This window comes from Pinus tabuliformis, chromosome 7 (assembly GCF_031772625.1).
Source record: "Pinus tabuliformis cultivar Carrire ecotype Pingquan chromosome 7, CPIR1, whole genome shotgun sequence".
Lineage (NCBI taxonomy): Eukaryota > Viridiplantae > Streptophyta > Pinopsida > Pinales > Pinaceae > Pinus > Pinus tabuliformis.
In genome coordinates this window covers 982738530-982762428 of record NC_142293.1, presented here as the reverse complement: position 1 = coordinate 982762428, position 23899 = coordinate 982738530, and positions in this window count along the sequence as shown.

Below are 23899 nucleotides of genomic sequence, written 5' to 3'. Positions count from 1 at the left end.
CAGTCGTTCCCTTGAACATGGCACTCACTTAGATAAACCTTTCTTGTCACGGCCTCTCAATATGAATCCTACCATCCTATGAGTGTAGCCTAAATACCCTGATGTTCTTGCATCTATGTATCCTAACACTCTTTGGTGTTCATGAGTCTAGTGCTACATGGTTAAAACCATTGTCATGCCTTCTATTGTTCAATGGTTAACCTTTTGTTTTCTCCATCGACCCATCAAGCATATCATTTCATCATGCACTTTGTCGTTTAGACCCAATGCTCAAAGATTCCTCTAAAAACAAATCATTCTTGTCCTATTTCGTTTCAATTGATGTAGGACACATTATTGCCTACCTTTTGACAGTTATCTTCCTATCGACTTCAACACTCTACCCAGGAAGACAACCCAGAAACACATTCAATGCCTTGATACTTGCAGACATTAGTGGCAGGTCACCTTGTGTTTGATTAGGAGTTCTCATTATTGACTCCTGGTTAAGTGATTCTACGAGTGTTCGATGACAAAAACATTTTTCACACTCACTAGACTGTACTGTGCATCTTGGAGACCATCACCATTATTGGTGGCCTTCCTTGCGTCTGTTAATGGTCTCCATTGTTGATTGGCAATTAGACGATTTCATGCATGCTCAACATCAACACATATATTCACATGTATTGATATATGCTGTTCGGTGAAGTGGAAATCAAGACCTTGGGTAGAGGGTTGCATCACTCGGTCTTGTTTCCTCTCCCAAGTTGCATATATTGTTTTTGGGAGACAACTCATCAGAATGATTCTATTATGACACCGGATCTGCATTGTGCTTATTGGGGGCCAGCATCTTCATATCTCTTTTATGAGAAAATCGCTCTAACATAACTACTGAGCATGGGAATGCCCGACTCATGACATGATTTTAGTTGTTTTATATATATGTGTTGTATCAAGTTTCCCGTACGGCACAAAGTTCTAATCCTCTCTCTCTTTTTGTCGAAGAAGGAAAATTACAGTTAAGTAAAGTATTTCGGCCATTGTCGCGTCTCACACTTTAGGGGGCATCTGTTATACAACAAAATGACCCCCTCATCAGCTTAGAGGGGAAAGACATGATAGCTGAAGAAAGACTAAGATCACAAGCCTTATTTCCACACTAATGTTGGTTAAACATTGACAACATGATTTATAAATCTTCTCTGTAAGCCTAAGTGAGCGTTAGTGAAACTACTAACTCTACTTGTTGCTTCGGGGACAGTGTTAGTGGATCCTAATGAGAACTTAGAGGTCAAAGGAGTGAATTGACTCATAAATATATCTATATCCCCTCCTAAATATACTCAGAAAAGAAAGGAAACATATAAATTTTGACCTATTTGTGGGATTTCTAAACCTAATGAAGGAGGCAAATGGAAAGAGCTCAAAAGAATGGCAACATCATTGCTTTTACCTTAAGAGACTCATGGAGGAACTTAGCAACCCTAACTTGATTGCTACATAAGCAAAGCTAGGGCTATGGTGATGGAGGTAAAATCATTTGAAAGGATAGCTTACTTGATTGTCGAGCATAGTCTCAAATCTAAGCATAAGAAGTTGGTAAGAAGGGAGAGAGAGAGAGGAGCTGGAGTGGTAAGGGAAGGATGATTCAACAGATGGTTGTAATCACTCTTCTGACATTAATATAGAACTGCTATTGTACTGTCTACTCCGTGGTGTTGGTACTATCATTCATTTAGTTGTTTGTCCAATACCTTTTAGCATGAGTAGCTTAGTTATGTGTAACTAGATGTCTTTTATATATTCATGTTTTAGTTATCAAGGTTTTATGTTGTGATTATGCTTGTCTCTTCTATGTGTAGTACTTGATCTGGAGTCGACTTAGGGGACTTCCACCTAGCTGCATTGTGCTCTCTAGAAAATCTACACAGAGGCTTGAGGTAATGAATCTATTTTGCTTTGATAGTTATTTATTGTATATGGACATGCATGTAGCTTTGTGACAGCTACAGATAATCTTACAGTCTGCCAAGGGTCCCGGGAAGACCCTTGAGGGTATCTCCATTCTCCATACACTGTGCATTTATCCTATAGCAGTTGGTAGCGTGGGAGCTGCCAGAGGATAGCCAGTTCCCTTCGGTCGTGCTAGACCTCCCTGAAGCAATGAAATACGCTTCGTTGTGGGCAACCAAGGACGCGTAGCCAGTGAGGCACAACAATATCTTTTGGATGTCGATGGAGATGAACATCTAGATGGTTGTCAATCATAGACCACGATTGTCACCTATGGTGTATGCCAACTTGCAGGGCTATGCCAAATTCAAAGCCGACTTCCATCGAGTATCCATCAGGACAAGGAAGGACCCTGTGTAGAAATGGTATGACTTGCCTTATCTGGCAATGGATGATGCCATTTATGTGGTGATTTATCAATGGCTGACAAAGTGGTGCACTACCACAGACTTGGCAGTGGGTGGGAGCACGTCTGCTGCATATAAGAAAAAGGAGGAGGCCAAGCTTAAGATGGCACAGCTGGCCGAAAAGAGGAAAAATGAGGTTGTTGATAAGGCCCAGGTGGAGCATGAGGCCACGCAACAGACAGGGAAGCAGACATATGGGATAGAGCAGGGCTCTGACAAAGGCACAAGGTTGCCTTCACCTGAGAAAAAAGAAGAGATAGAATAACACGACACGGACCCTCAGGAGACTTCCACCTGCATCAAGCACCCAAGGGAGCTAGAGAAGGGAGCACCCAGGAAGAATTCAAAGGCGACGAAGACCTCACTGGACCCTATCACATTAACAGAGGGTGACTTGCATCATATCAGTGACACAGTGAGGGATGTCACCATGGAGGCCCTGCAACAATTTGAGTAGTAGTAACAGATCATCCTGGGGGCTATCCAAATAGGGTTGTAGGAGCTGCAAACCTGTGCGTCACAAGCTGGCACGGTGTCTACCAGCCTAGCTATTGGCACTTTGGAGGTTGTTGATATGTTGCGCGCAAAGGTCTCTAGTGCGATAGTGCTACCTAATGGAGCACTGACCATAGAGAATGTGGCTGATAGACCCACTGTCAGCACCCTAAAGGGAGTAGGGTTGAACCTAGCAACGCTCCCACAAGAAGCGCTCCACCTCTTGCAAGATGGAGTGATTATAGAGCTGAGGGCCCGTGAGCATTGCACCCTCAAGGTGACCAATGAACAATGTATTAACAACGAGAAGATGGCCCTATAGAGAAATGTTGCCATCACCTCTGAGACTGAGGTGACTAATCAGAGTAAGAAGATCATGCAGGTTGTTGAGGAGGCATGGCGAATGGTCCCAGAGTTGACCATTCCAAAGAAGGAGCCAGTGGAGCTACTCATCCACAAGTTGGCCACAGGGGTGCGCAACACTCAGACTGAGATGGTGCGGGTTCAGTTGGAGTTGAACATGAAAATTACAGAGTTACAGTTGAGGGCCCAGCCTTTAACTCCACCAGAAGTGAAGGAATAGTAGGCGACCACTGTCACAGAAGTAATAGCGACAGTGGATAGTGTAGTAGCAGACTATACACAGTTGTTTGAGTAGTCATTTGAGGTCCTGACAAGCTTGCAAGAGGACCCCAATGTACAGAGTCTAGAGACAGAAGTGCGTGAGCTACAACATCACTATGATGAGGTTAAGGGCACAATGCGAACCATCCCGCTGACGTAGAGACTAGCCAAGCTGCAGGAGGCCAAGTAGCTGAAGGAACAGGTGGACACAGTGTTGCACAAGGAGGAAATACTGAAGGTGAGACTGAAGCCCTGGATGGATGAGGCTTATGCAGTGACAAGATCTATCAAATTCAAGATTGTGACTCTGTAGGAAACGCAACAAAAGCTTCAGGCTGACAGTGCAGGAACAGTGACCAAGCAGACAGTGGAAGATGCCAAGCAAGCGACCACAGAATGCACGTCTGAGATTGAAGTCATACAAGTTGAGCTGGAAGGACTTCACACAAAGATCTCCACACCTCTCGAGTGACTCGAGGGTGAGTCACAATGTTTGTTTTGGGGGCCTGTTGGGAGCGAGATCCCCCACAGACTGTTTGGGGCTAAAAGCCCAGGTTTGAGTGAAATTTTGTAATAAACTTGTAAATACTCTGCATTTGTGGTCGTGGAGTTCAAAGGTGTCATAAGTCATAAAGGATTGTCTGCCCTTAGTTTTGTAAAGTAAATTCAGCAGTAAGAGATCTACCCATGGTCTTTGGACCATGGGATTATATAAAAAGAGCTAAGATATAAGTAGTTTTAGAGTCATAGAATGGAAAAGAAGTCTTAGAGAGTCACATCTCTGAAGTAAGAAGTCTAAGTTTCAGGTCCTAGCGTAGGAAGAGGCTCTGCAGCAGAGTGCACAGAGGCCTAAGGTAGAAGTCTACAGCTGAGTGCGCAGATCCCTGCAGCTGTGTGCGCAAGGTGAATAGAGTTTGTAATCACTGGAAGATATCAATAAAGAGAAATATTCTGTAATTTCCATGTCTTTTTTCTGTTAATGCATCTTGTCATTTTATGTATGAATTTCCTTTATAATGCTCATATGATGCGCGAACGAATGCAATTACATTAGAAAACTTAACACAATTAATGATATTTGTTTATGTGGTGTTAACTATAATTGTTTGATAAGATAAGCAAGTCACTTAGACTAATTTGGGAATCTGCATGGTACGTTGCCATAGTAGTGCAAAATTAGCTGAGCTGCCAGTTAGGGTTGTGCGAAGGTTGATCATACCCTTTCGCGGAGGTATTGAAGGGCGGAATATGGGGTTAGTCTAGTGACCCCTAGAACTAAGTGATCTGAACGAAGGCAGGGATAAATGGAATTAACCAACATCACAACCATCTCATGGTGCAGAAACTTGGTTCCAACATCCCCCCATACTACTTCGGGTGAGACTTTGGTCCACACTCTGCAGGTCGATGTTGAAAGGGCCAGTAGTGTAGGGATTTGTTTGGCTACCTAATGTTGAACTTGGGTTAGGCCCCCTTAAGCCAACACTGTCGCATTGTTTATGTTCTATGTTTTAGAATTCATATGCAGGTAATTTCTGTGCGGGCTTAAAACCTACATCTATATAGCGGAGTCCTATCCATCATTAGTTCATAGCTTTGACAATTTCTTTCATCATGACCAACTGATTTACAATAGTTACAAAGAAGATGCTTTAGAGACTATATAAATTTATGTAATAGAGAAAAATTATTTGTCGAATGTTGTCCTGATACTTGGCAGATACTACAGGAGGAACTTGCACCGGTACTTAATCCAGCATAAGACTCTGGCTTTAGCAAGTTAGGACCTCCCGTGCCTATATAATCTCAGAATATAGGGCATTGATCCTTATGATGACCTTCAGCCTTGCAGTTCGTGCACCGAAATTTAGAATGTGCTTATGATTTAACCTCCTTTCCCTTCTTCAGATCCTGCAACTCCATATGTAGGCTTTCTAGTTGTGACTGGATCTCTTGAACTCCTATATTTGTATCCTAGATTGGTGAAGCTTCTAGCTTCATCACAATTTCCAATGATGCAGCTTGAGACTCAATCTTCTACTGAGATAGCATAAATCTTAAGTGAGGTAATAGCGAAGCTATATACCAGTCCCTATGTTGTTCATATGAAATATGAAGATTAGCTTGGCTTAGTAAGCACTTCAATCATTGATCTATATCCCATGTAGACTCATTAACCCTCTTCTTGATCTCATTGATTTTGTTCATACACTGAGCTTGCGACTTCAGTTTCCTAAATTCCACATTCAACACATCCTTCGTGTTAGCTAACGAAGAAACTGAATGAGTTGTATTGTATCTAATGTACCAAGTAAGCACTCTATCTTGTAGTGTTTTGATTAGTTGTTCTTTATTCATGTCATCATTGTTGATCTGCTGCACTTTTCATACAACCTTTGCGATGAACCAAAGCTAATTAGGATCCTCTAGTCCCTGACCCCTGAATACAAGAATTTTCACTGTATTCACCATACTAAATAGCAGAGGTGGAGGTGGAGGTGAAGGTGGAGGTGAAGGTGGAGGTGTAGGTGTATGAGGAAGAGGTGAAGGTAGAGGTGGAGTGGATGGATGCAGAATTCTAGAAGTACCCTAATCTACTATCTCTGCTGCACCTCTAGGCATACTAGGGTTACTCCTTTCTTCTTTTCTTTCAGACTGTCCCAATAAAGAACTATTTTTTCTTTCGATAAATTTGTCTAGATCTACTTTGAATCTCTTTCCACTTCACATAGATCCAATTTGACCCCTATTAAACATTAAGGTAAAGGCATAATCCCTATTTCACACAAAATAATTTTAATCCAAGTTTTTAGCAATTTCAAGTACTTACCTCTTGGACCCTTGAAGAATTGTCGTTCAACTTCACCATAAGACACAAATGTATCTATTGCAAATTTAATGATGAAACCTCCCATGATACTATCAATCTAGTAATCAACAACCCTTGAAACCTTATACTCAGATCCTTTAAGACAGTGGATTAATTATGGAGTCAACATAATAGGATTTTCATGCTTCCAAGTAGGTTTTCTATCCACTAATTTGGATAGCCACTCATGTAACTCACAAGGGAACGTCAAAAAGAAAACTTTGTGTACTTTTGTGTAGAGATAGCTCTATAACCACTTTTATTTTGACAAGAGTGGATTCTGATTCTCTTGGGCTGTAAATGCGTGCAGCTTCTGATCTATCCACTTCCTAATTTCCTTCTTACTTCATATCCACTTACGCCACATCACATATCCCTCAGATAGATCTTGATCCTGACAATAAAACCTTTTGTTGGCTTGAGAGGACTTGGACCTAGGTTCAGATTTTGTTGCACTAACCAACACAACCCTACACTAATGGCCCTTCCAACAACAACCCACTTAGTGCAAGCTGCAGTCTCACCTGAGGAAGTATTGGCGGATGCTAGAACCAAGTTTCTACACCCAAAAGGCTATGTGATGTGGAGGTAGGGCATTTCTTCAGTTTCAGGCCTGATTCGACCTGTGAACCCTTATCCTTGAAACTCAAACTTAAAGTGACTTTTAGTTAGAAAGAGTCGTAAACGTGTAGTTATGCATAAAATAACATATAATAGTAGATCCAGATATTCACGGACAACTTAAGACAAAAATACAATTCAATTGAGCGTAAATATAGAAAACATACAATTATGTGAATTGGACAAATAATTGCTTCAAATATTCTTTATTACTTCAAATTTTCCATATACAAACTTTCTAGATCTCACGCACACAGTAGGAGCGGCCCGCACACTCAGTTGCAGAATTACTAAGGTATTCACGCACTTAGCTACAGGATTCTTCCCCTTCGCCCAAAAATATAGAAATATCTTACCTTTTTCAGACTCAAAACATATCACATCTGACTTATCTATCTCTTTAGACTTGCTAAGGTTCCCTTTTAAATACTTTAAGACCATTACAATACCATGGTCCGCAAACCATGGATGAATTGCAAAGAAATACAAAAACTAAGGGGATTTGACCTTCCTAAAGCCCCTTGACTCCTAGTGACTTGCGCTACTCGTGCTCTCCTCCTCAAAATGTGAAGACTTTACAATATCTTATCAAAAATTGACCTAGGGGATCCTGTCCCAACAAACGCAATGAAATATGCTCTATTGTTGGTGGAAATTCCAAGTCTATGTTTGAAATATAATGTCTCACTACAAGGTATTAAGATTCATTCTCTAGTGTTGTTGAGTCTCGTGTTCCCTAATGAGAGGCACCATCAAAATATCCTATAGAAATTTTAGAGTTGTATCTCAAAGGTATGATAGTGCAAGGAAGCCTTGTCATTGGTGAGGTCAAGATAAGTTAATTCTTTCCTTCAATGTGTAGAAAATCTTGTGGACATTTGGAGGTTTATTTTGGAATACAACATTGTTTTGAGCTAGCTAAATGGAGCAGATCACCTCTATAACCAAAAATTTGTCTTTTGTTCTAGTTGTAGTTCATTCATTTAATGCCTTTGTGTCATATCTAATCCATTATTGCATTTTACATAGTCTATGAGTGATAGCCCATATCTTATTGGTGAGATGACAATGAATCAAAAGGTGATTTCATTCTTTCGTGTTATTCCCTTAAGAGCGCATCTGTTGGGACTTGTCCATCCTCTTCTTCTAAGCATGTCTAGGTTGGGATTGCACCCTTTATTTGAGATTTGGGCCCCAACCTTGGTTATAGATAGTCGTCTTGCATCTAGAGGGTCTAGACTTGTGCTTGAACACTTTATTTGGTGAAAACCTATTCATAAAGATTCATCAATTTATTTTTCATCACCATATAGATCAATTTATATGTTATTTTATATACATGCACATAATCAATCTTCCTAAAACATGATTGATCTTTCTGTGCCTCAGACCATTAAATGCCAAAAATCATAGTGAGATGTGCTTGAGTGTGGGTTGAGTAATTGCATGATGGGAGAACTAATATGCATTTACAATGTATATCAAAAGAGGAAAGGTGCATTGTAGAATGTAGGTGGGGTCATAAGAGAGGCATCATGTCACCATAACAGGGATATAAATATAGAAGGGTATAAAAATGTTAATGAAAAAATGGATACATACAATATCTAGTTGTTGGGGGGAAAAGTATCTAATGCAGAATGCCTCTATCCCTACTCTGAAGGTGATAGTACTCCAGCAACAACTGAATGCAAAGCTATTCAAAGTTTCTTCTTTATGAGATGAGAGAGGGAAGAAAAGGATGATCTACTAACCGTTATCTTGCGCTTATAGTCGATCCAGTCTTCACTCCTTGCTGCTTGCTCCTAGCTCCTTGCCCTTTCACCGGCCCAGCTACACACAGATCCTGTAAAAGCACAAGAAAAGGAAACTACAAGAAGCATACATCCATAATCGATTATAGGATTAGCATAAATCAAATGTACAAACATCTATTCATCATAAAGATACATGCACATAGAAGAATCTTGAATACTTTATTGATAATAGAAGTAAAGTTCTGAGAGAGTTACAACCACAATGGGCCCAATCCAGCAACACCTCCCAGCCGAATGAAATCTCCTCTTCACCTCCTTCAAGCAAACACCCAATAGCTCTAATCACAAACCAACAGCACTTCCTTACTTGCACAAAATTCCAGCCTCTTTAGACCTCATGAGAGAGCTCTATATATAGGAGATTTGGAGAAAGGATGAGTCAGCTTGAGGCTGGCATAAAGCTGACTAGTGTCCTCTCCCACTTTAGTTAATCTTCAGTTCTTGAGTCCACTTGGAGAATCTTTCTTCCACTTGGAGATCAAGACCCTCTTACTCATCATAGGGCGAATTCCTTGAACCAAGTGTCAGTTTGGAAGCTTCCTGGGCAGTTGACACCTTGCAGAATGACTGTGCCACTTGGCCAATCTCGCCCAGCGCAGGTAGCCTTCATTGGTTTTGACCTTCAGCACAGGTACAAGGAGGAGCAGTTGACATTCAGTGCAGATGCTCAGTGGAGCAGCTGACATGATCCAGAAATAGCCTGTTTTTGAGTGTTTTTGAGTGGAGAACTGATTTTCAGTGCTGTGGTTTGCAGACCTTGTTTCTCTAAGGGTAAGAACAACATGTTTAGGGACTTTGGATCCCTCAGATTATTGACATTTCATGCTCCATGCTGATAGGAACAAAAATGTCTAGAACAGTTGCCCCCTAAAGTATGAGTTCGTTTATCGGGTGAAATGCTTTATTAGGAGGATCTGAAGTTCATTCAATCGGCTGAGAGGTGCCCTGCAATAAAATAAAATACAATACATTATTTTTCATTCTGCTTTCATGATCTAGCTGAGGCGGGCATTCCCATGCTCAGCTTTATAAATTCATTTTGGTACATATAACAGACGACCGTCTGATGATAGACTGATAATTCTCTGCTGAAATTATCATCCTTTGAGTAGGATGATCATCTACTGTAATGATGTACATATCAAATGTCTTTGTATCCTGAATATATATCGCAGCCCGGATGGATGAAACTAGATCCGGGGTCTTCAATCTCGTTCGATCTTCACTCTAAGTACACATCGATCCATGTGAGAATTGCGTTGAAGTCGAACATGGAAAGACATCGCTTGATTACCGGTCAATAATGTAAACCGTTAACAAGCGCGAGAGGAATCACCAATAATGACAATGACCCTCAAGGTACTACAGTACAATTCACGTGGTGTGAATAAAGGACTTGGCGTCGAACACCACGCAAAATCTTTTGGTCGAAGGTCATTGATGTATACCTGTCGCCGGAAGTGAGAAACTTGCCATTGAGGCATGCAAGCTTCAAAGTACTGGGGGGGGGGGTGTTCCTAGATCAACTTCTTGGATAATGAGCTGAAGTCGACAAGAAGCGATCCGTCAAAGGAGGGCCTTAATGAATCCCACGTCAGTGACACGGAACAGAGCTAATGAATTTAGTGGAGGCGAAAACAAACTGTGAGATACGATTCAGGGTGGCGATCATGGGTGGATGGAGGATAATGTATGGCAGTGGATGGGACACGGTTGACTCTTTCTGAACACATCTCTTGAACATATAACGACACTAATGTGATGGATCGGTAGCATTACCCCAAATACGGATGGTTTGGCGAGGACCATGGTGATGAGACCGGTGAATGAAACAACCCAACCCGATGTGGTACGGAGGACAAAGTGTCATGTTCAAGAGTGACTTGCTACCATCAAAGCTTCGAGATTCTCCCAATTTTTCCCCAGTCATTTCTGACCAGTACCTCTTTATTTTTGTCAAGCTTGAGGAGGATAACATATGCTTGTTCTATAACCTGCCCTTCGGGCAAGCCCATCGCTATGTTTTAACGAGCCTAGCGATAGGGAAACTCGTTCTCGTCTAAAGACAAGTTTGTCGCTAGTTAATCATTTTAACGAGTCTAGCGACAAAGACAACTCGGTCCTTTTCATTTTTAGAGAGTCTGAAAAGGTACAGAAAGTTAACTCCAAAATTCCTTTTTCGTCATCTAATCCCTTAAGTCCGAAAAAGTATAAAACAATACAAAAGGGATGAATTTTCGATAACTTTAACGAGCCGAATAAAACAAGCGCTCGACCTTTTTGTGCAATAATCCCTCAGGTCCAAAAAGATTAAAATCTAGAGGAGGGATAGCTCTTCCGGTCCTTTTAACGAGCTGGAAGGCCAAAACTCGGCAAACTTTTCATATTTTACGAGTCAAATGAAAAGAGCTCAAAGAAGACTCGTCTTTTGAGGAACGAGTGATGAACAGGGATAGCAGCAGATTCCAGGTACAGGTTGGAATTTTCCAATCACGGCAGTGTCACAAGGATGGCTAAGTGAAATCACTCTTCGCAGCTGTTCCTCAAAAAGGGTAAACAATCATATGGAGGTGAACGATAGGCCAAATGGAATGGAGGTGGCAGGTGCAAAACACGACCAAGGCTTTTATGGCTAATAAATTTACGATCACAATGGTTATTTACCGGTACTGGGTTCATTTTTTAAAGAGCTTGAATGCACCAAAACACTGCTCAAAAGCTTATGTTTATTTTTTAACGAGCATGAACTATGACGCTAAAACTGCTCGGATCTTGCGTTTATTTTTTAACGAGCATGAACTTTATGCTAAAACTGCTCGATTTGTGGTCAAATTTTTTATTTTTTACCATTACTAGCTTTTCTCTTTTCAAATGTAGTACTGTATTTTCAATTGCTGCAACAAACAATGTTAGAAATGGATAATATTTGCATGAAAATGAGATTATAACCCTAATATTTTACTTTAAACTGTGTAAAAAGCCATTAAAAGGAGTTTTTACCTCTCATTTACCATTTCATTTGCATTTGGTTTGTTGGAGCTCTGGAGGTGCCTCTTCCCCCTTGATTTTCACCAGCTGATTCCGGGAGATTCTGCGGACGATTTTCGGCGCCGTCTGGACCAGGTAGGAGCTAAACCCTAGCTCTTTCTTTTCATGGTTTCCTTTTCCTGTTTTTTGCCTGTTTTACAGTCTTTCTGAGCCCCTGGGGTTTTGCCAGGGCGCCCTAGGATCAGCGCAGGTTTCCCTTTCGAAACCTGCGCTGAAGGTCAAGCTGCCTTAAGGCAGTCTGACCCTCAGCGCAAGTGGGAGACTCCCTGCCTGCGCTGGGCTCAAAAGGACTGAGTTTTGAGGTTATTTTTGATGATTTTTTCGCCAGTTTTTCATCGAAACAGGAACTTATTCTCTCTCTTGTTTGCTTTGCAGGGTGACTTGAGCAAAATGTCCCTTACATGGCGAGAGCGAGAACATGAAGAGGAGGACATGATTGCCCTCCATGACCCAGTCACAGTGAACGCGCTGCGGAACTGTGGCCTGCTGAAGTTTTTCCGGATCTCTAGTATGAGAGCACAGATTTCTTTACTGCAGTATATGCTTGATGCTTGGGATCCTGTTAACCAAGTGTTCCAGATTAGAGGGCAGACCATCCCCTTGACCATAGAGGACATGTACTTCTTGACTGGGTTGTCAAGACGTGGTGCCTTCGTTTCCTTATCAGGTACGGCCCGGGGGACTGATTCCACCAGAGATTATGTCCGCCAGTATTGCAGGGAAGGTTCTCAGCCGAGCAGAGACGGCAAGATTGTTATCCGTGAGATTACTGATCGGGCTCTCAGGTCTATTCTGTTCACTATTGGTAGGATGGCCGGTAGCGTAGCTTTACATGTTGCCAACAGGTCTTATATGCAGCACTCCCTGGAGTGTCTCCAACCGAAAGTATTCAACTGGTGTGATGCAGTACTTGTTCAGATGAAAAGTCAATTGACCAAGATAAAGGACGGGAAGCTGAAGAACTTTGGATTTGGTTCTATTCTGACTGCCTTTGCCTTGGAGAAAATCCCACTGATGCAACCTCAGTACATCATACTTGACTTGCCTTCTCCGACCGAGCCACGCATGCAGAGGTGGGTTGACCACATGTCTAGGCATGCAGGTCAACCTCAGATCACTTTCACTGAGGCCTTTTTTAGGTGGTTCGAGCGCCAGGAGATGGCGTTTTCTGAGTATCCATATGTGGGTATGGATTTCCGAGGTGATCCGGATTTGGTTCTACCGGATGGCGAGCAGTGGGGTGCTATTGGTAAACCTTTTGACCACATTACTGTTTATTGTTCTTGTTCATAACGTTGTTGTGCTTTATTCTATCAAGACTTTTAATTGTACTCTTGGGTGCATGCAGATATTGGTCCTGTTCGTCCAGCAGTTCGTCCGAGATCGCCAGCTGCTGCCCCAACAGGGGAGCCTGCTAGGAGAGTTGTTATTCGTGATCTTGACGACACTGAGACCCTTACAGCTGTGCAGGAGCAGGTTGAGAGCCTTACTCGTGGCCTTCCGGATGTACAGATTGACGAGTTACCTTTACAGATGCAGCGTCACACCATTGGTGTGCCTAGACGATGGACTCGTCTCTTGCGCATGATTGCACAGGCCGTGACGTACTATCATGAGCACCACTAGGCTAGGGTGCCCCCTAGCATCTTTTTGAGTTTTTAGGTCATATGACCAATTTTGTCTTGGTTACAGAACATTATGTATGAACTTATATAAACAGCTTATATATTTTGATTTTCGGATTTTATTCTGGTTGATTTACGTGATCCATATGTACAATCTTTGATGATGTGTCCTTTTTATAAATGTTGCAAATGTCTATCTAACACATAGTTTGCTAATGAGTCGGTTAATGTGTTTAAATTTCTTGAAATATGTTGGTATTGAATTGATTCAAATCGTCTTTCCAAGATCTTAACTCTTAGGAACATGCGATAAATAGCTGGATTGCGAACAGAATATATACCATTGAGTTGTAGTATGACGAGCTGTGAGTCTAGCCTGACAATTAGTTGGCGTATGCCACGTGTGATGGCATCAGAGAGTAGTTCTATCAACGCGCTATACTCAGCGATGTTGTTCGTTGATTTCCCAATACATACACCTCTGAAACTTACTAACTCGCCGCTTGGATAAAAAATGGCCCAGGCTGCGGAGGACAGGTTCCGCGAACTACGACTCGCTCTGTCGGCATATCCAACACATGTCTCCATAAGGTTTGACATCTGCCATCCATAAAAAGGTGGATCACTCGACCAGAACAAATGCTTTAGCGAAAACAAAATACAACAAAAGCATACAGGTTACTATTTAAGCATAGTAACGCTTCAGATACAACCCGTTGCGGGGCTGCGCCAGTGGAATTCCATCGTAATCCATTAACTCGTAGGCTCCTTTTGCTAACACCCTTTTAACAATATAGGGGCCCATCCATAAGGACTTGAACTTACCTGCTCCCAATTTATCGGATTCTTGATCATAAAGCAAGACCAAATCACCTTCTGAGAAGACACGGGGTTTGACATTTTTGTCGAACTGAGCCTTGACTCGTTTCTTATGGGCCTCGTTCGCCAAAGCGGCATCACGACGGGTTTCATCCAACTGGATTAATTCCAAGAAACGAGCCTCTTCCTCTGAAGTTCCGGGGAGGAGGTCGATCGCGAGTTTAAGCGACGAAATTTCGCATTGGATTGGCAAGACTGCTTCCAAGCCATACACCAATTGAAAAGGTGTGAAACCGGTTGCGTTCTTTACCGAGGTTCGATAAGCCCACAAAGCTGAGTACAGGATTAGGTGCCATCTTCTTTTATGAACCCCGATCATCCTTTGCAACATACACTTCAGGACCTTGTTGATTGCCCCAACTTGTCCGTTGGCTTGCGGATAATATGGGGTAGAGCTGTCGTGAGATAGCCCTAGCTTGGCAGCTAATTCGACCATCATGTGATTGCGAAAATGCGATCCATGATCTGTAAATATAGCCTGTGGTACGCCGAACCTGGCGACTACATGATTAAAAAAGAAAAGGGCAGCTATTTCACCAGTGTTATCCAATGTAGGCATCGCCTCGGCCCATTTGGTAAAATAGTCAACAGCGACTATTATATACCCATGCCCCCCGGTCGAGGTGGGGTTACATTGCATGAAATCGATACCCCACTTGGCGAAGGGCCCCACAGCAACTATCGGCTATAAAGGTGCGGGTGGTCGTCTGGTTTTGCTATCAAAGATTTGACAAGCATGGCAACTTCTGACTGTTGTTATGCAATCTTTGAACATGGTTGGCCAGAAGTATCCTGCTCGTAAGATTCTTTGTGCTGTTGCATATCCAGACTAATGCCCCCCACACACGCCTGAATGACAATCATTCAGGGCTTTTTCGGCCTCCTCATGGGTAAGGCACCTCCTCAAAACTGTATCGACACCACGACGGTAAAGTGCATCACCGACGATCATGTAGTCTTTTGCTTGGTATCGTATACGTTTTTGTTCTGAGTGAGAGGTATTAGACCTAAATTTTTGGGTTTGGAGATAAACTATGATATCTCCATACCACTCATCGCTTACAGATATCAGAAACAAACTTTCGTCCACGATTGACTCTTCTGATGTTTCATCGTTGGACGACGACGGGAGATCACATAATAATTCTGCGAAAACTAGAGCTTTCTTTGACTTGGATTTTACAAATTCCAGATCAAACTCTTGAAGGATCGCTATCCATTTTGAATATTTTCCCCCAAGCAACTGTCGTGACAGTATATAAGTCATGGGGTTGCAATCTGACAAGACGGTAGTTTTCTGAAAGAGGACATAATGTCGAAACCTTTGAATCACTTGAACAGCTGCAAGCGCTAGTTTTTCAACATAAGAATATTTACTTTCTGTATCGTTTAAGTTTTTACTTAAATAATAGATAGGATGTTCAATTCCATCGACTTCTTGAACTAAAACCATCGCAATGGTCGTATCCGCTGCAGCCAGATACAGGTTAAAATCTCTTTGATAGTCTGGGGCGTACATTAATGATGCTTTTACTACACAATCTTTCAGAGCGTCAAAGGAAGCTTGCGCCACCTGGTCCCAGACAAAAGGTACATCCTTTTTCAAAAGACGAGTATAACCTTTAGCAAGTTCTGCGTAATTTGGAATGAACCTCCTCAGAAAGTTTGCTTTCCCTTGGAGTTTCTGAATCTGAAGCAAATTTGAAGGTGGAGGCAAATTAATGATTGCCTGAACCTTACAGGGGTCGAGACGAATCCCATCTTTAGAGACTACAAAGCCAAGTAAACGACCAGAACCGACGCAAAACACACATTTGTGTGGATTGAGTCTTATCTTGTAGTGTCGGCAACGTAGAAATATCGCTCTTAAATGCTGCGGATGATCAGTCCGCTTTCGCGAATGAGCCGGAAGATCGTCGAGATAAGGTTGAACAATGTTCTTGATATCATGGAAGGCATAATTCATCGCCCTCTGAAACGTCGCCCCTGCGTTCTTTAAACCAAAGGGTAATTTTCGATAAGCGAATGTGCCCCACGGACAAATAAATGCAGTCTTTGACTGGTCCTGTGGGCGGATATTTATTTGATTATACCCGGAAAATCCATCCATAAATGAAACGATTTCACATCCGGCGCATTCATCAATTATCTGGTCGATGAAGGGTGTAGGGTAGTTGTCCTTTGGACAAGCACGGTTTACATCCCTATAATCGACACACACTCTAATCGTCCCTTGTTTCTTCATAACAGGGACAATATTCGATACCCAATCGGTTAGAGGAACCGGGTAGATGAATCCAGCATGGAGGAGTTTTTCAACTTCCACCTTAATGGCAGCGACTTTCTTCGGGTGCACTTGCCGAAGCCGTTGTCTTACTGGTTTGACATCGGGATACATTTTAATTTCATGTTCAACTATACTCGAGTCAATGCCTGGCATTTCATCATATGACCAAGCAAAGACATCTCTAAATTCGTGAAAAAAGAGTGTTATATATTTCCAGTTCTGAAGGGGAACAACCTTTGCCGACATAAATATTTTCTACAACATCTGTTTTGGTCGATATATTTATGGCTATAGTCTCTTCAATATTGGATAGGTTTCTCTCGGAATCCACCGTATTTACAGTATTCGTTAGGAATTCAAATACTGAAGGGTGATAAAGGTCACTTTGAGTATCTTCTTCATATTCCAGAAGAAGGGAACGATGGTGGTGATCATTTTATGGTGCCCCCTCAATCATCATTGATTGTAAGATTCCTTTGTCAGTCCCATGTACTTTCGACCAAGGATCTAGTGGGGTCCCATATTCTCTAGACCTATCTACCCAAACGCTTGACGAGCGTTGATTTGGGCTCGCCTCCCATGCCTGAAACATTGATTGCTACAATATTTCCAAAGGGCTTGGGGACAATACCATTGCATGATCCATTTTGACCTTCGTGGAAGATATCATGTTGCAGGTTTCTACGAACGGTACATTGCCTGAATAAACAGGAGGTGGTAGCACGAAAGTTCCCATCAAAATGGGGTCTTTCAATAATCCTACTCCGATATCTTGAATTGAATGGTTACTTTCATGGATCATGGGAATGCTTCCTGTAACTTGTGAACCATTTGGGGGGAAATTCTGTTGGTCGACGATCGTAATCCCTCCTTCAAACGGGAATGCGATCTTCCTAAAATAAGTCGACACGACAGCTGCCATGGCATAAATCCATGGTCTTCCCAGTAGGATGTTATAATCAAGATTTCCATCAATGACTTCAACATCAATTTCTACTATTTTTCCTCCTAGTTCAACTTTCAAGTTATTAAGGATACCGTAAGGGGTATAAGTCCTTCCGTCGAAAGCCTTTAATGTCGTCGATGATCGAGACAAGGTTGGAGATCCTAATGTTTTCCAGCAACTCATTGACATAATACATGTCGAGGCTCCCTCATCAATTATTGTTCTGTGAACAGTTTTGTTGAGTGCTTTCACTTGAATAAGGAAAGCTAGCTGAGCTGGTAACTGAGGATCATATCCCTTGTGATCAAAGGACACAAGATTGGAATCCTTAGGATCAACCCCACCAATTGCTGATAACAATGCCTGCCTTTGGGTTGGACAATTTTGTAGCACTTCAAGAGTCGACATAGCGGATGGCGATTGGGCCAAATCTTCCACTATATTATAATGCTACGCCGCTCTGGCGCGAGGATTAAATGTCAACTTGTGTACTACACCCTTTGGCGGTTTTATCGTTAATTCAGGGATGGTAGGTGTTACAACTTCTGTCGAAGTTGTTTTCGAACTACTTGGTTGATATTTACCTTTTTCGTTCGATACCTGAGGGTTCCCATAATCTTTGTTCCTTGTCGAAATCAAAGCATCATTCTGTTGTTTCGAAACCGACAACATAAGGACTTGCGACGGGGAAGCATTTCCACTATCAACCAGATTTTGACCTGGGTTGGGAAATGGATCAGTTAACACAGCTGATGTTTGGGAACTTTTAAAGAACCTCTTTAACTCAGCTTTGAATGGGCAATTCTTTGTGTAATGATCCTCATCATCACATATTAGACATGGATAATTTGGTTTCCCTTTTCCAGGAGGGTTTGAAGAATTTTTTCCAGGGGATGACTCACCTTGTTTCTTCTTCTTCCCTTTATTTTGCTTTTTCTTCTTGCTCCCTGGTTGATTGGTTTCTTTGCCTTTATCTTCCGATACGGCATTTACTTCCGAAGCAAGAATTTCTGCTTTTGCATTTTGATCCGAATTCTTACGGGCTTTCTTTGCGGAAGCCTTTATCGATTTCGTGTTTGCGGTGCCAATCACGCCATCACCGGCATGAGAGTCACTATTTGATTTAGGAGGGGGAGGAATTGAAAATTCTGGTCTAGGGGCGTCTGGTATTTTGTCATAGAGTGTGCCGGACTGAGTATACACCAAGTCCAAATACTGTGCACGAGCAATCACTTGCTCCTCTGTTATGACTCCCCCCTTGGCCACATCTTCCGTAATAGCCGGAAGTAACGACTTTATAAACCATTCAGCTAATAGCTGATCGGGAACATATGTTTTCACCATCCTACGACGACGACGCCACTCATGTATATGATCAGATATATGGGTAGCAGTTGTCTGTTTGAAGTTGGTTAATATTTCTGTCCCCGTTTCATACCTTATCGGTAATTGAAAGTGGGTTAAGAAAGTCGTGGCTAGGGAACTAAAGTTGTCGAAAGAGGCTCTTGGCAATTCAATATACCATTTAGCCGCTGGACCTGTCAATGTCCTCTGGAAAAGGCGAAGTCTTATCGAATCGTCGTTAAGGGTGTTCGACGAACACCACAGATGAAAAGTCATCACGTGATTCGATGGGTCTTCACCTGGATTTCCATTGAATTTAGGAATGTCAGATGGAAGTTTATGAGGAATCGCTAGCCAGCAAGGGGCATAAGCAACCGGATCGTTGGTTAAACGGTGTAAGTCAGGTAACTCTAAAGTTGCCACGAATGGTAACTGTTGATTCAGGTTAGGCAAAGCGTAACCAGGGTATGATGGAATCGCCTGAGCAGTGGGTCTTTGCATACCAGCATAATGTAATTGATGTTGGTATGATTGATACGGTTGGTGGACTTGACCACTATAAAGTGGTTGGTTTTGACCGTTTTGGATATACGGTTGTCCACTATTCGCAAAGATCTGTTGCTCAGACCCTTGGTACACTTGCTGGAACTACAGTTGTTGGTATTGTAAAAGCCATGGTTGTGACGCCACGTTTTGTTGTGCCATGCTAACCATTGGACCAAGGTGTGAGGTAATTGTACCCATTTGTACTTGTGTCGTCCCACCAGTCGGCAATTGCGGTTGTGACCCATGGTCAAGCGACTGTTGCATTACAACTTGAGGTTGACATGTAACAGGTATTGCTTGAACTTGCGACACGGTTACAATAGCCGGGGTAGTTGGGATGTTTGTCACAGGCACACACTGTTGCATAGAATATACAATCCTTGGTTGTTGAGATAGCATAGGTACCCAACTACTTGACGCAATTCCAGTATAACCTGAATACTGTTGAGAACTGCCATATGGATATCCTCCCGGAGGAGGTAATGAAAGGGCATACTGCCCCCCATATGGTAGCAATCCGGAACTCAGAGGGATTGTTAATCCTTGAGGACTAGATGGCCCAAATTGCCCTCCAAGAGGATCAATCTGTCGAGTTTCAACATAAGAATTACCGGGTATTACTCCGGATGAACAAACTGGAACAGACCATACTGTCGACATAGTCCCTTGGTGGACTCCTTCTAGCTGTTGAGAGCTAGTCGGGACAGCTGGTATGCCGGCAAACATCGTTGGAATGACGGCAGGGGCTTCTGCTGTCGCTGTGTCATTTGACACAGTCCTAGATGATGACGGTTTTTCAGACATTTTAAGTCTATCCAATAGATTGCCTAGCGATTCTACAGGAACTTCCACTTGTGGTGGATTAACTTCTGATGAAGGAAATAGAGTGACCCCGACTCCAAAATGAGTTGGAGTACTTGCTTGCGGATCCTCTGCAATTTCCTCTATCGCAATCAAACCCAGTGGAAGAGGCAGACCGTCAGGTCCGTAAAATATTTCTGGTGCCGAAGAAGTGGTTGCTTCGACAGCGACAGTTGTTTGAGGAGCAAAACTCTCTGGACCGGTTACAGATGGAACTGGTTCAGTTACACAAGTATTTTCCCCCAGACCAGGATCAGTATTACTGTCCTTCTGTGGCTGTTGAACTTCTTCTATAGAGGCAGGGTTTCCAGAAATGTTAGGAGTAACCGGAACCTCGGATGTAGTAGGAACACTTGTTCTAACTTTCAAAGGAGATTTTGACCCGGTTAAACGAGTCCGCTTTGCCCGTACTGTTTTTGATTCCGGGGACAAAGACGATTGACTCGCAAGTCTCCGCGAACGACGTATTTTCAATTGACTTTCTTCCACGATTGCGGATTACTCGATCAACCAAAATATTAAATGGGGAAATTTGTGTTTCCGAATTGAATGAATTTTATTAGACGCTTTTAGACACAACTTGCTTTTTCACTTTTTAAGAGTCGAGAAAAAGCTAAAGATGACTCTAGTCTCCTTCGATGTATTAACGAGCCCGAAGTGACAAATGCTCGGTTGGACTTTTTCAGTTATAGAGTTTGAAAAAGGCCAAAAGAAACTGCTTTGGAGATCTAGGCAGAGGGTGTGCCAAACCTTTCGCAAAACCACAGAATACGTTTTACGGTACGGGTGGTCGATCTTCGTGAATGCTGTGTTCACTGCATTGCGATCAGTAGGGCGGCCGACACGGTTTCCTATTGGATAAAGGCTTTGATCCTATAGGGGTCTCCCAATATATACGCGACGGTACGTGGGAGCACAATCCGTATTAGTGCCACCGACTCTCAGGAGGAATCACCCACCTTCGTCGAGATCGACAGTCACTATGTTTAACGACGCCGGAACACGTCTCTAGCTTAGACCTCTAGATGTTTGCGTTATGTTTCAAAGCGTTGTTAGGTTCATTCAATATATTTTAAGTTGATCTTTTTAAAGTTTTCCTTTCAAGGTTCACCACGAGATGTATTGATACAAATTCCTAAATGCAGTCTAAGATGAGAAGCAAGCTTTTCCAATCTTTTCGACTTATGAAAATCTTAACTACTGAGGGAAAAGAGAGATAAAATCCTTTTCACACAGATCAAAGAGCACTCACTAATGCACTTTTTCCCTAAATCAACATACAAACTTAATGCAAAATGCAAAAATGCAAGTATTTCTTTTCTCTTCCTTAATGTTTGATGAAATACAGAAAGAAAGTTGTTGTATAATTTCGAATTCAATTTCAAGCGAAAGCAAACAAGTTTGTCCAAAATCGAAAGACACTTTACGATTCACTTGTTTCGACACTTAGAAATATACAAATTCAAACCATATAACGAAAGCGACAAACTCAATCAGCTATGAACAACAAATAAGCTAACTCTTAAGATCAGAAACGACACTTAATCACAGGCCTAGATCTAAGAGGTCAATGCAAGACTGGTTCACTTTTGTTATGGGAAACTGTAAATGACATAAGAAATACAAAAGAACAAATACAGTTTCTTTATACAACTGAGGCGGAATAATGACAAAGGAAGATGGTTTCAGATAGGCCTACTAACTGGCAGCAAACAACAAAAACAACAGTGAAAACAAATCAAGACACAGCAGGAAACCCTAAGAACTCAAGCCAAGACTGGTCCAGCGCAGGTGTAACACTACCTGTTTGACCTTTAGCGCAGGTAGCCCCTTCGGGAACTGCGCTGAAATGCAGACTGCTAGTGTACAGCCTGCAATGAAGAACGAGACTTTCGTCCGTCTTGGTTTCCGGGTCACAGATTGCTCAAAAATTCACAGTTTTTGCTCAAATCAGAAGCTATCAGTCAAGGACACACTAAGGGATGTAAAGGAGGATGAAAAGCTATCACTAAGAGCTTATTAGAGTCTTTGTGGATCAGCTCTTCAAACCATAAACTTGCTCAGAAACTGAGCCAGAGTAGTTGCCCTCTACTTTGTGTTTGATAGATTCAAACACAGTTCGATTTGGTACTCTCCTTGTTTATGAAATGAATAGCAAGAAACACAACAAACTACCAAGATCCTATCCCCAGTGGATTCGCCATTTTGTTGGGGGGAAAAGTATCTAATGCAGAATGCCTCTATCCCTACTCTGAAGGTGATAGTACTCCAGCAACAACTGAATGCAAAGCTATTCAAAGTTTCTTCTTTATGAGATGAGAGAGGGAAGAAAAGGATGATCTACTAACCGTTATCTTGCGCTTATAGTCGATCCAGTCTTCACTCCTTGCTGCTTGCTCCTAGCTCCTTGCCCTTTCACCGGCCCAGCTACACACAGATCCTGTAAAAGCACAAGAAAAGGAAACTACAAGAAGCATACATCCATAATCGATTATAGGATTAGCATAAATCAAATGTACAAACATCTATTCATCATAAAGATACATGCACATAGAAGAATCTTGAATACTTTATTGATAATAGAAGTAAAGTTCTGAGAGAGTTACAACCACAATGGGCCCAATCCAGCAACACCTCCTAGCCGAATGAAATCTCCTCTTCACCTCCTTCAAGCAAACACCCAATAGCTCTAATCACAAACCAACAGCACTTCCTTACTTGCACAAAATTCCAGCCTCTTTAGACCTCATGAGAGAGCTCTATATATAGGAGATTTGGAGAAAGGATGAGTCAGCTTGAGGCTGGCATAAAGCTGACTAGTGTCCTCTCCCACTTTAGTTAATCTTCAGTTCTTGAGTCCACTTGGAGAATCTTGCTTCCACTTGGAGATCAAGACCCTCTTACTCATCATAGGGCGAATTCCTTGAACCAAATGTCAGTTTGGAAGCTTCCTGGGCAGTTGACACCTTGCAGAATGACTGTGCCACTTGGCCAATCTCGCCCAGCGCAGGTAGCCTTCATTGGTTTTGACCTTCAGTGCAGGTACAAGGAGGAGCAGTTGACATTCAGCACAGATGCTCAGTGGAGCAGCTGACATGATCCAGAAATTGCCTGTTTTTGAGTGTTTTTGAGTGGAGAACTGATTTTCAGTGCTGTGGTTTGCAGACCTTGTTTCTCTAAGGGTAAGAACAACATGTTTAGGGACTTTGGATCCCTCAGATTATTGACATTTCATGCTCCATGCTGATAGGCACAAAAATGTCTATAACACTAGTGAAATTAGGGGTTTTTTAAATTGGGAAGGTGTATTTGATTTGTATTAGTAGGGGGTTAAACAAAGTGATTTTTAGAGGCATTTTCCAATACATAGTCAAACTAAGGGTATTGCTTAGTATGCCATGAACACACCTTCTATGTCAGAGGTTCATTGAGTGAAGGCCCTGTGACCAAAACTTATATGTCAAAGTTCACATGGACTTACTTCAATGTGAACCAAGGCCTTAGAGAGAGGAGTCAACAATCTATAGATTCT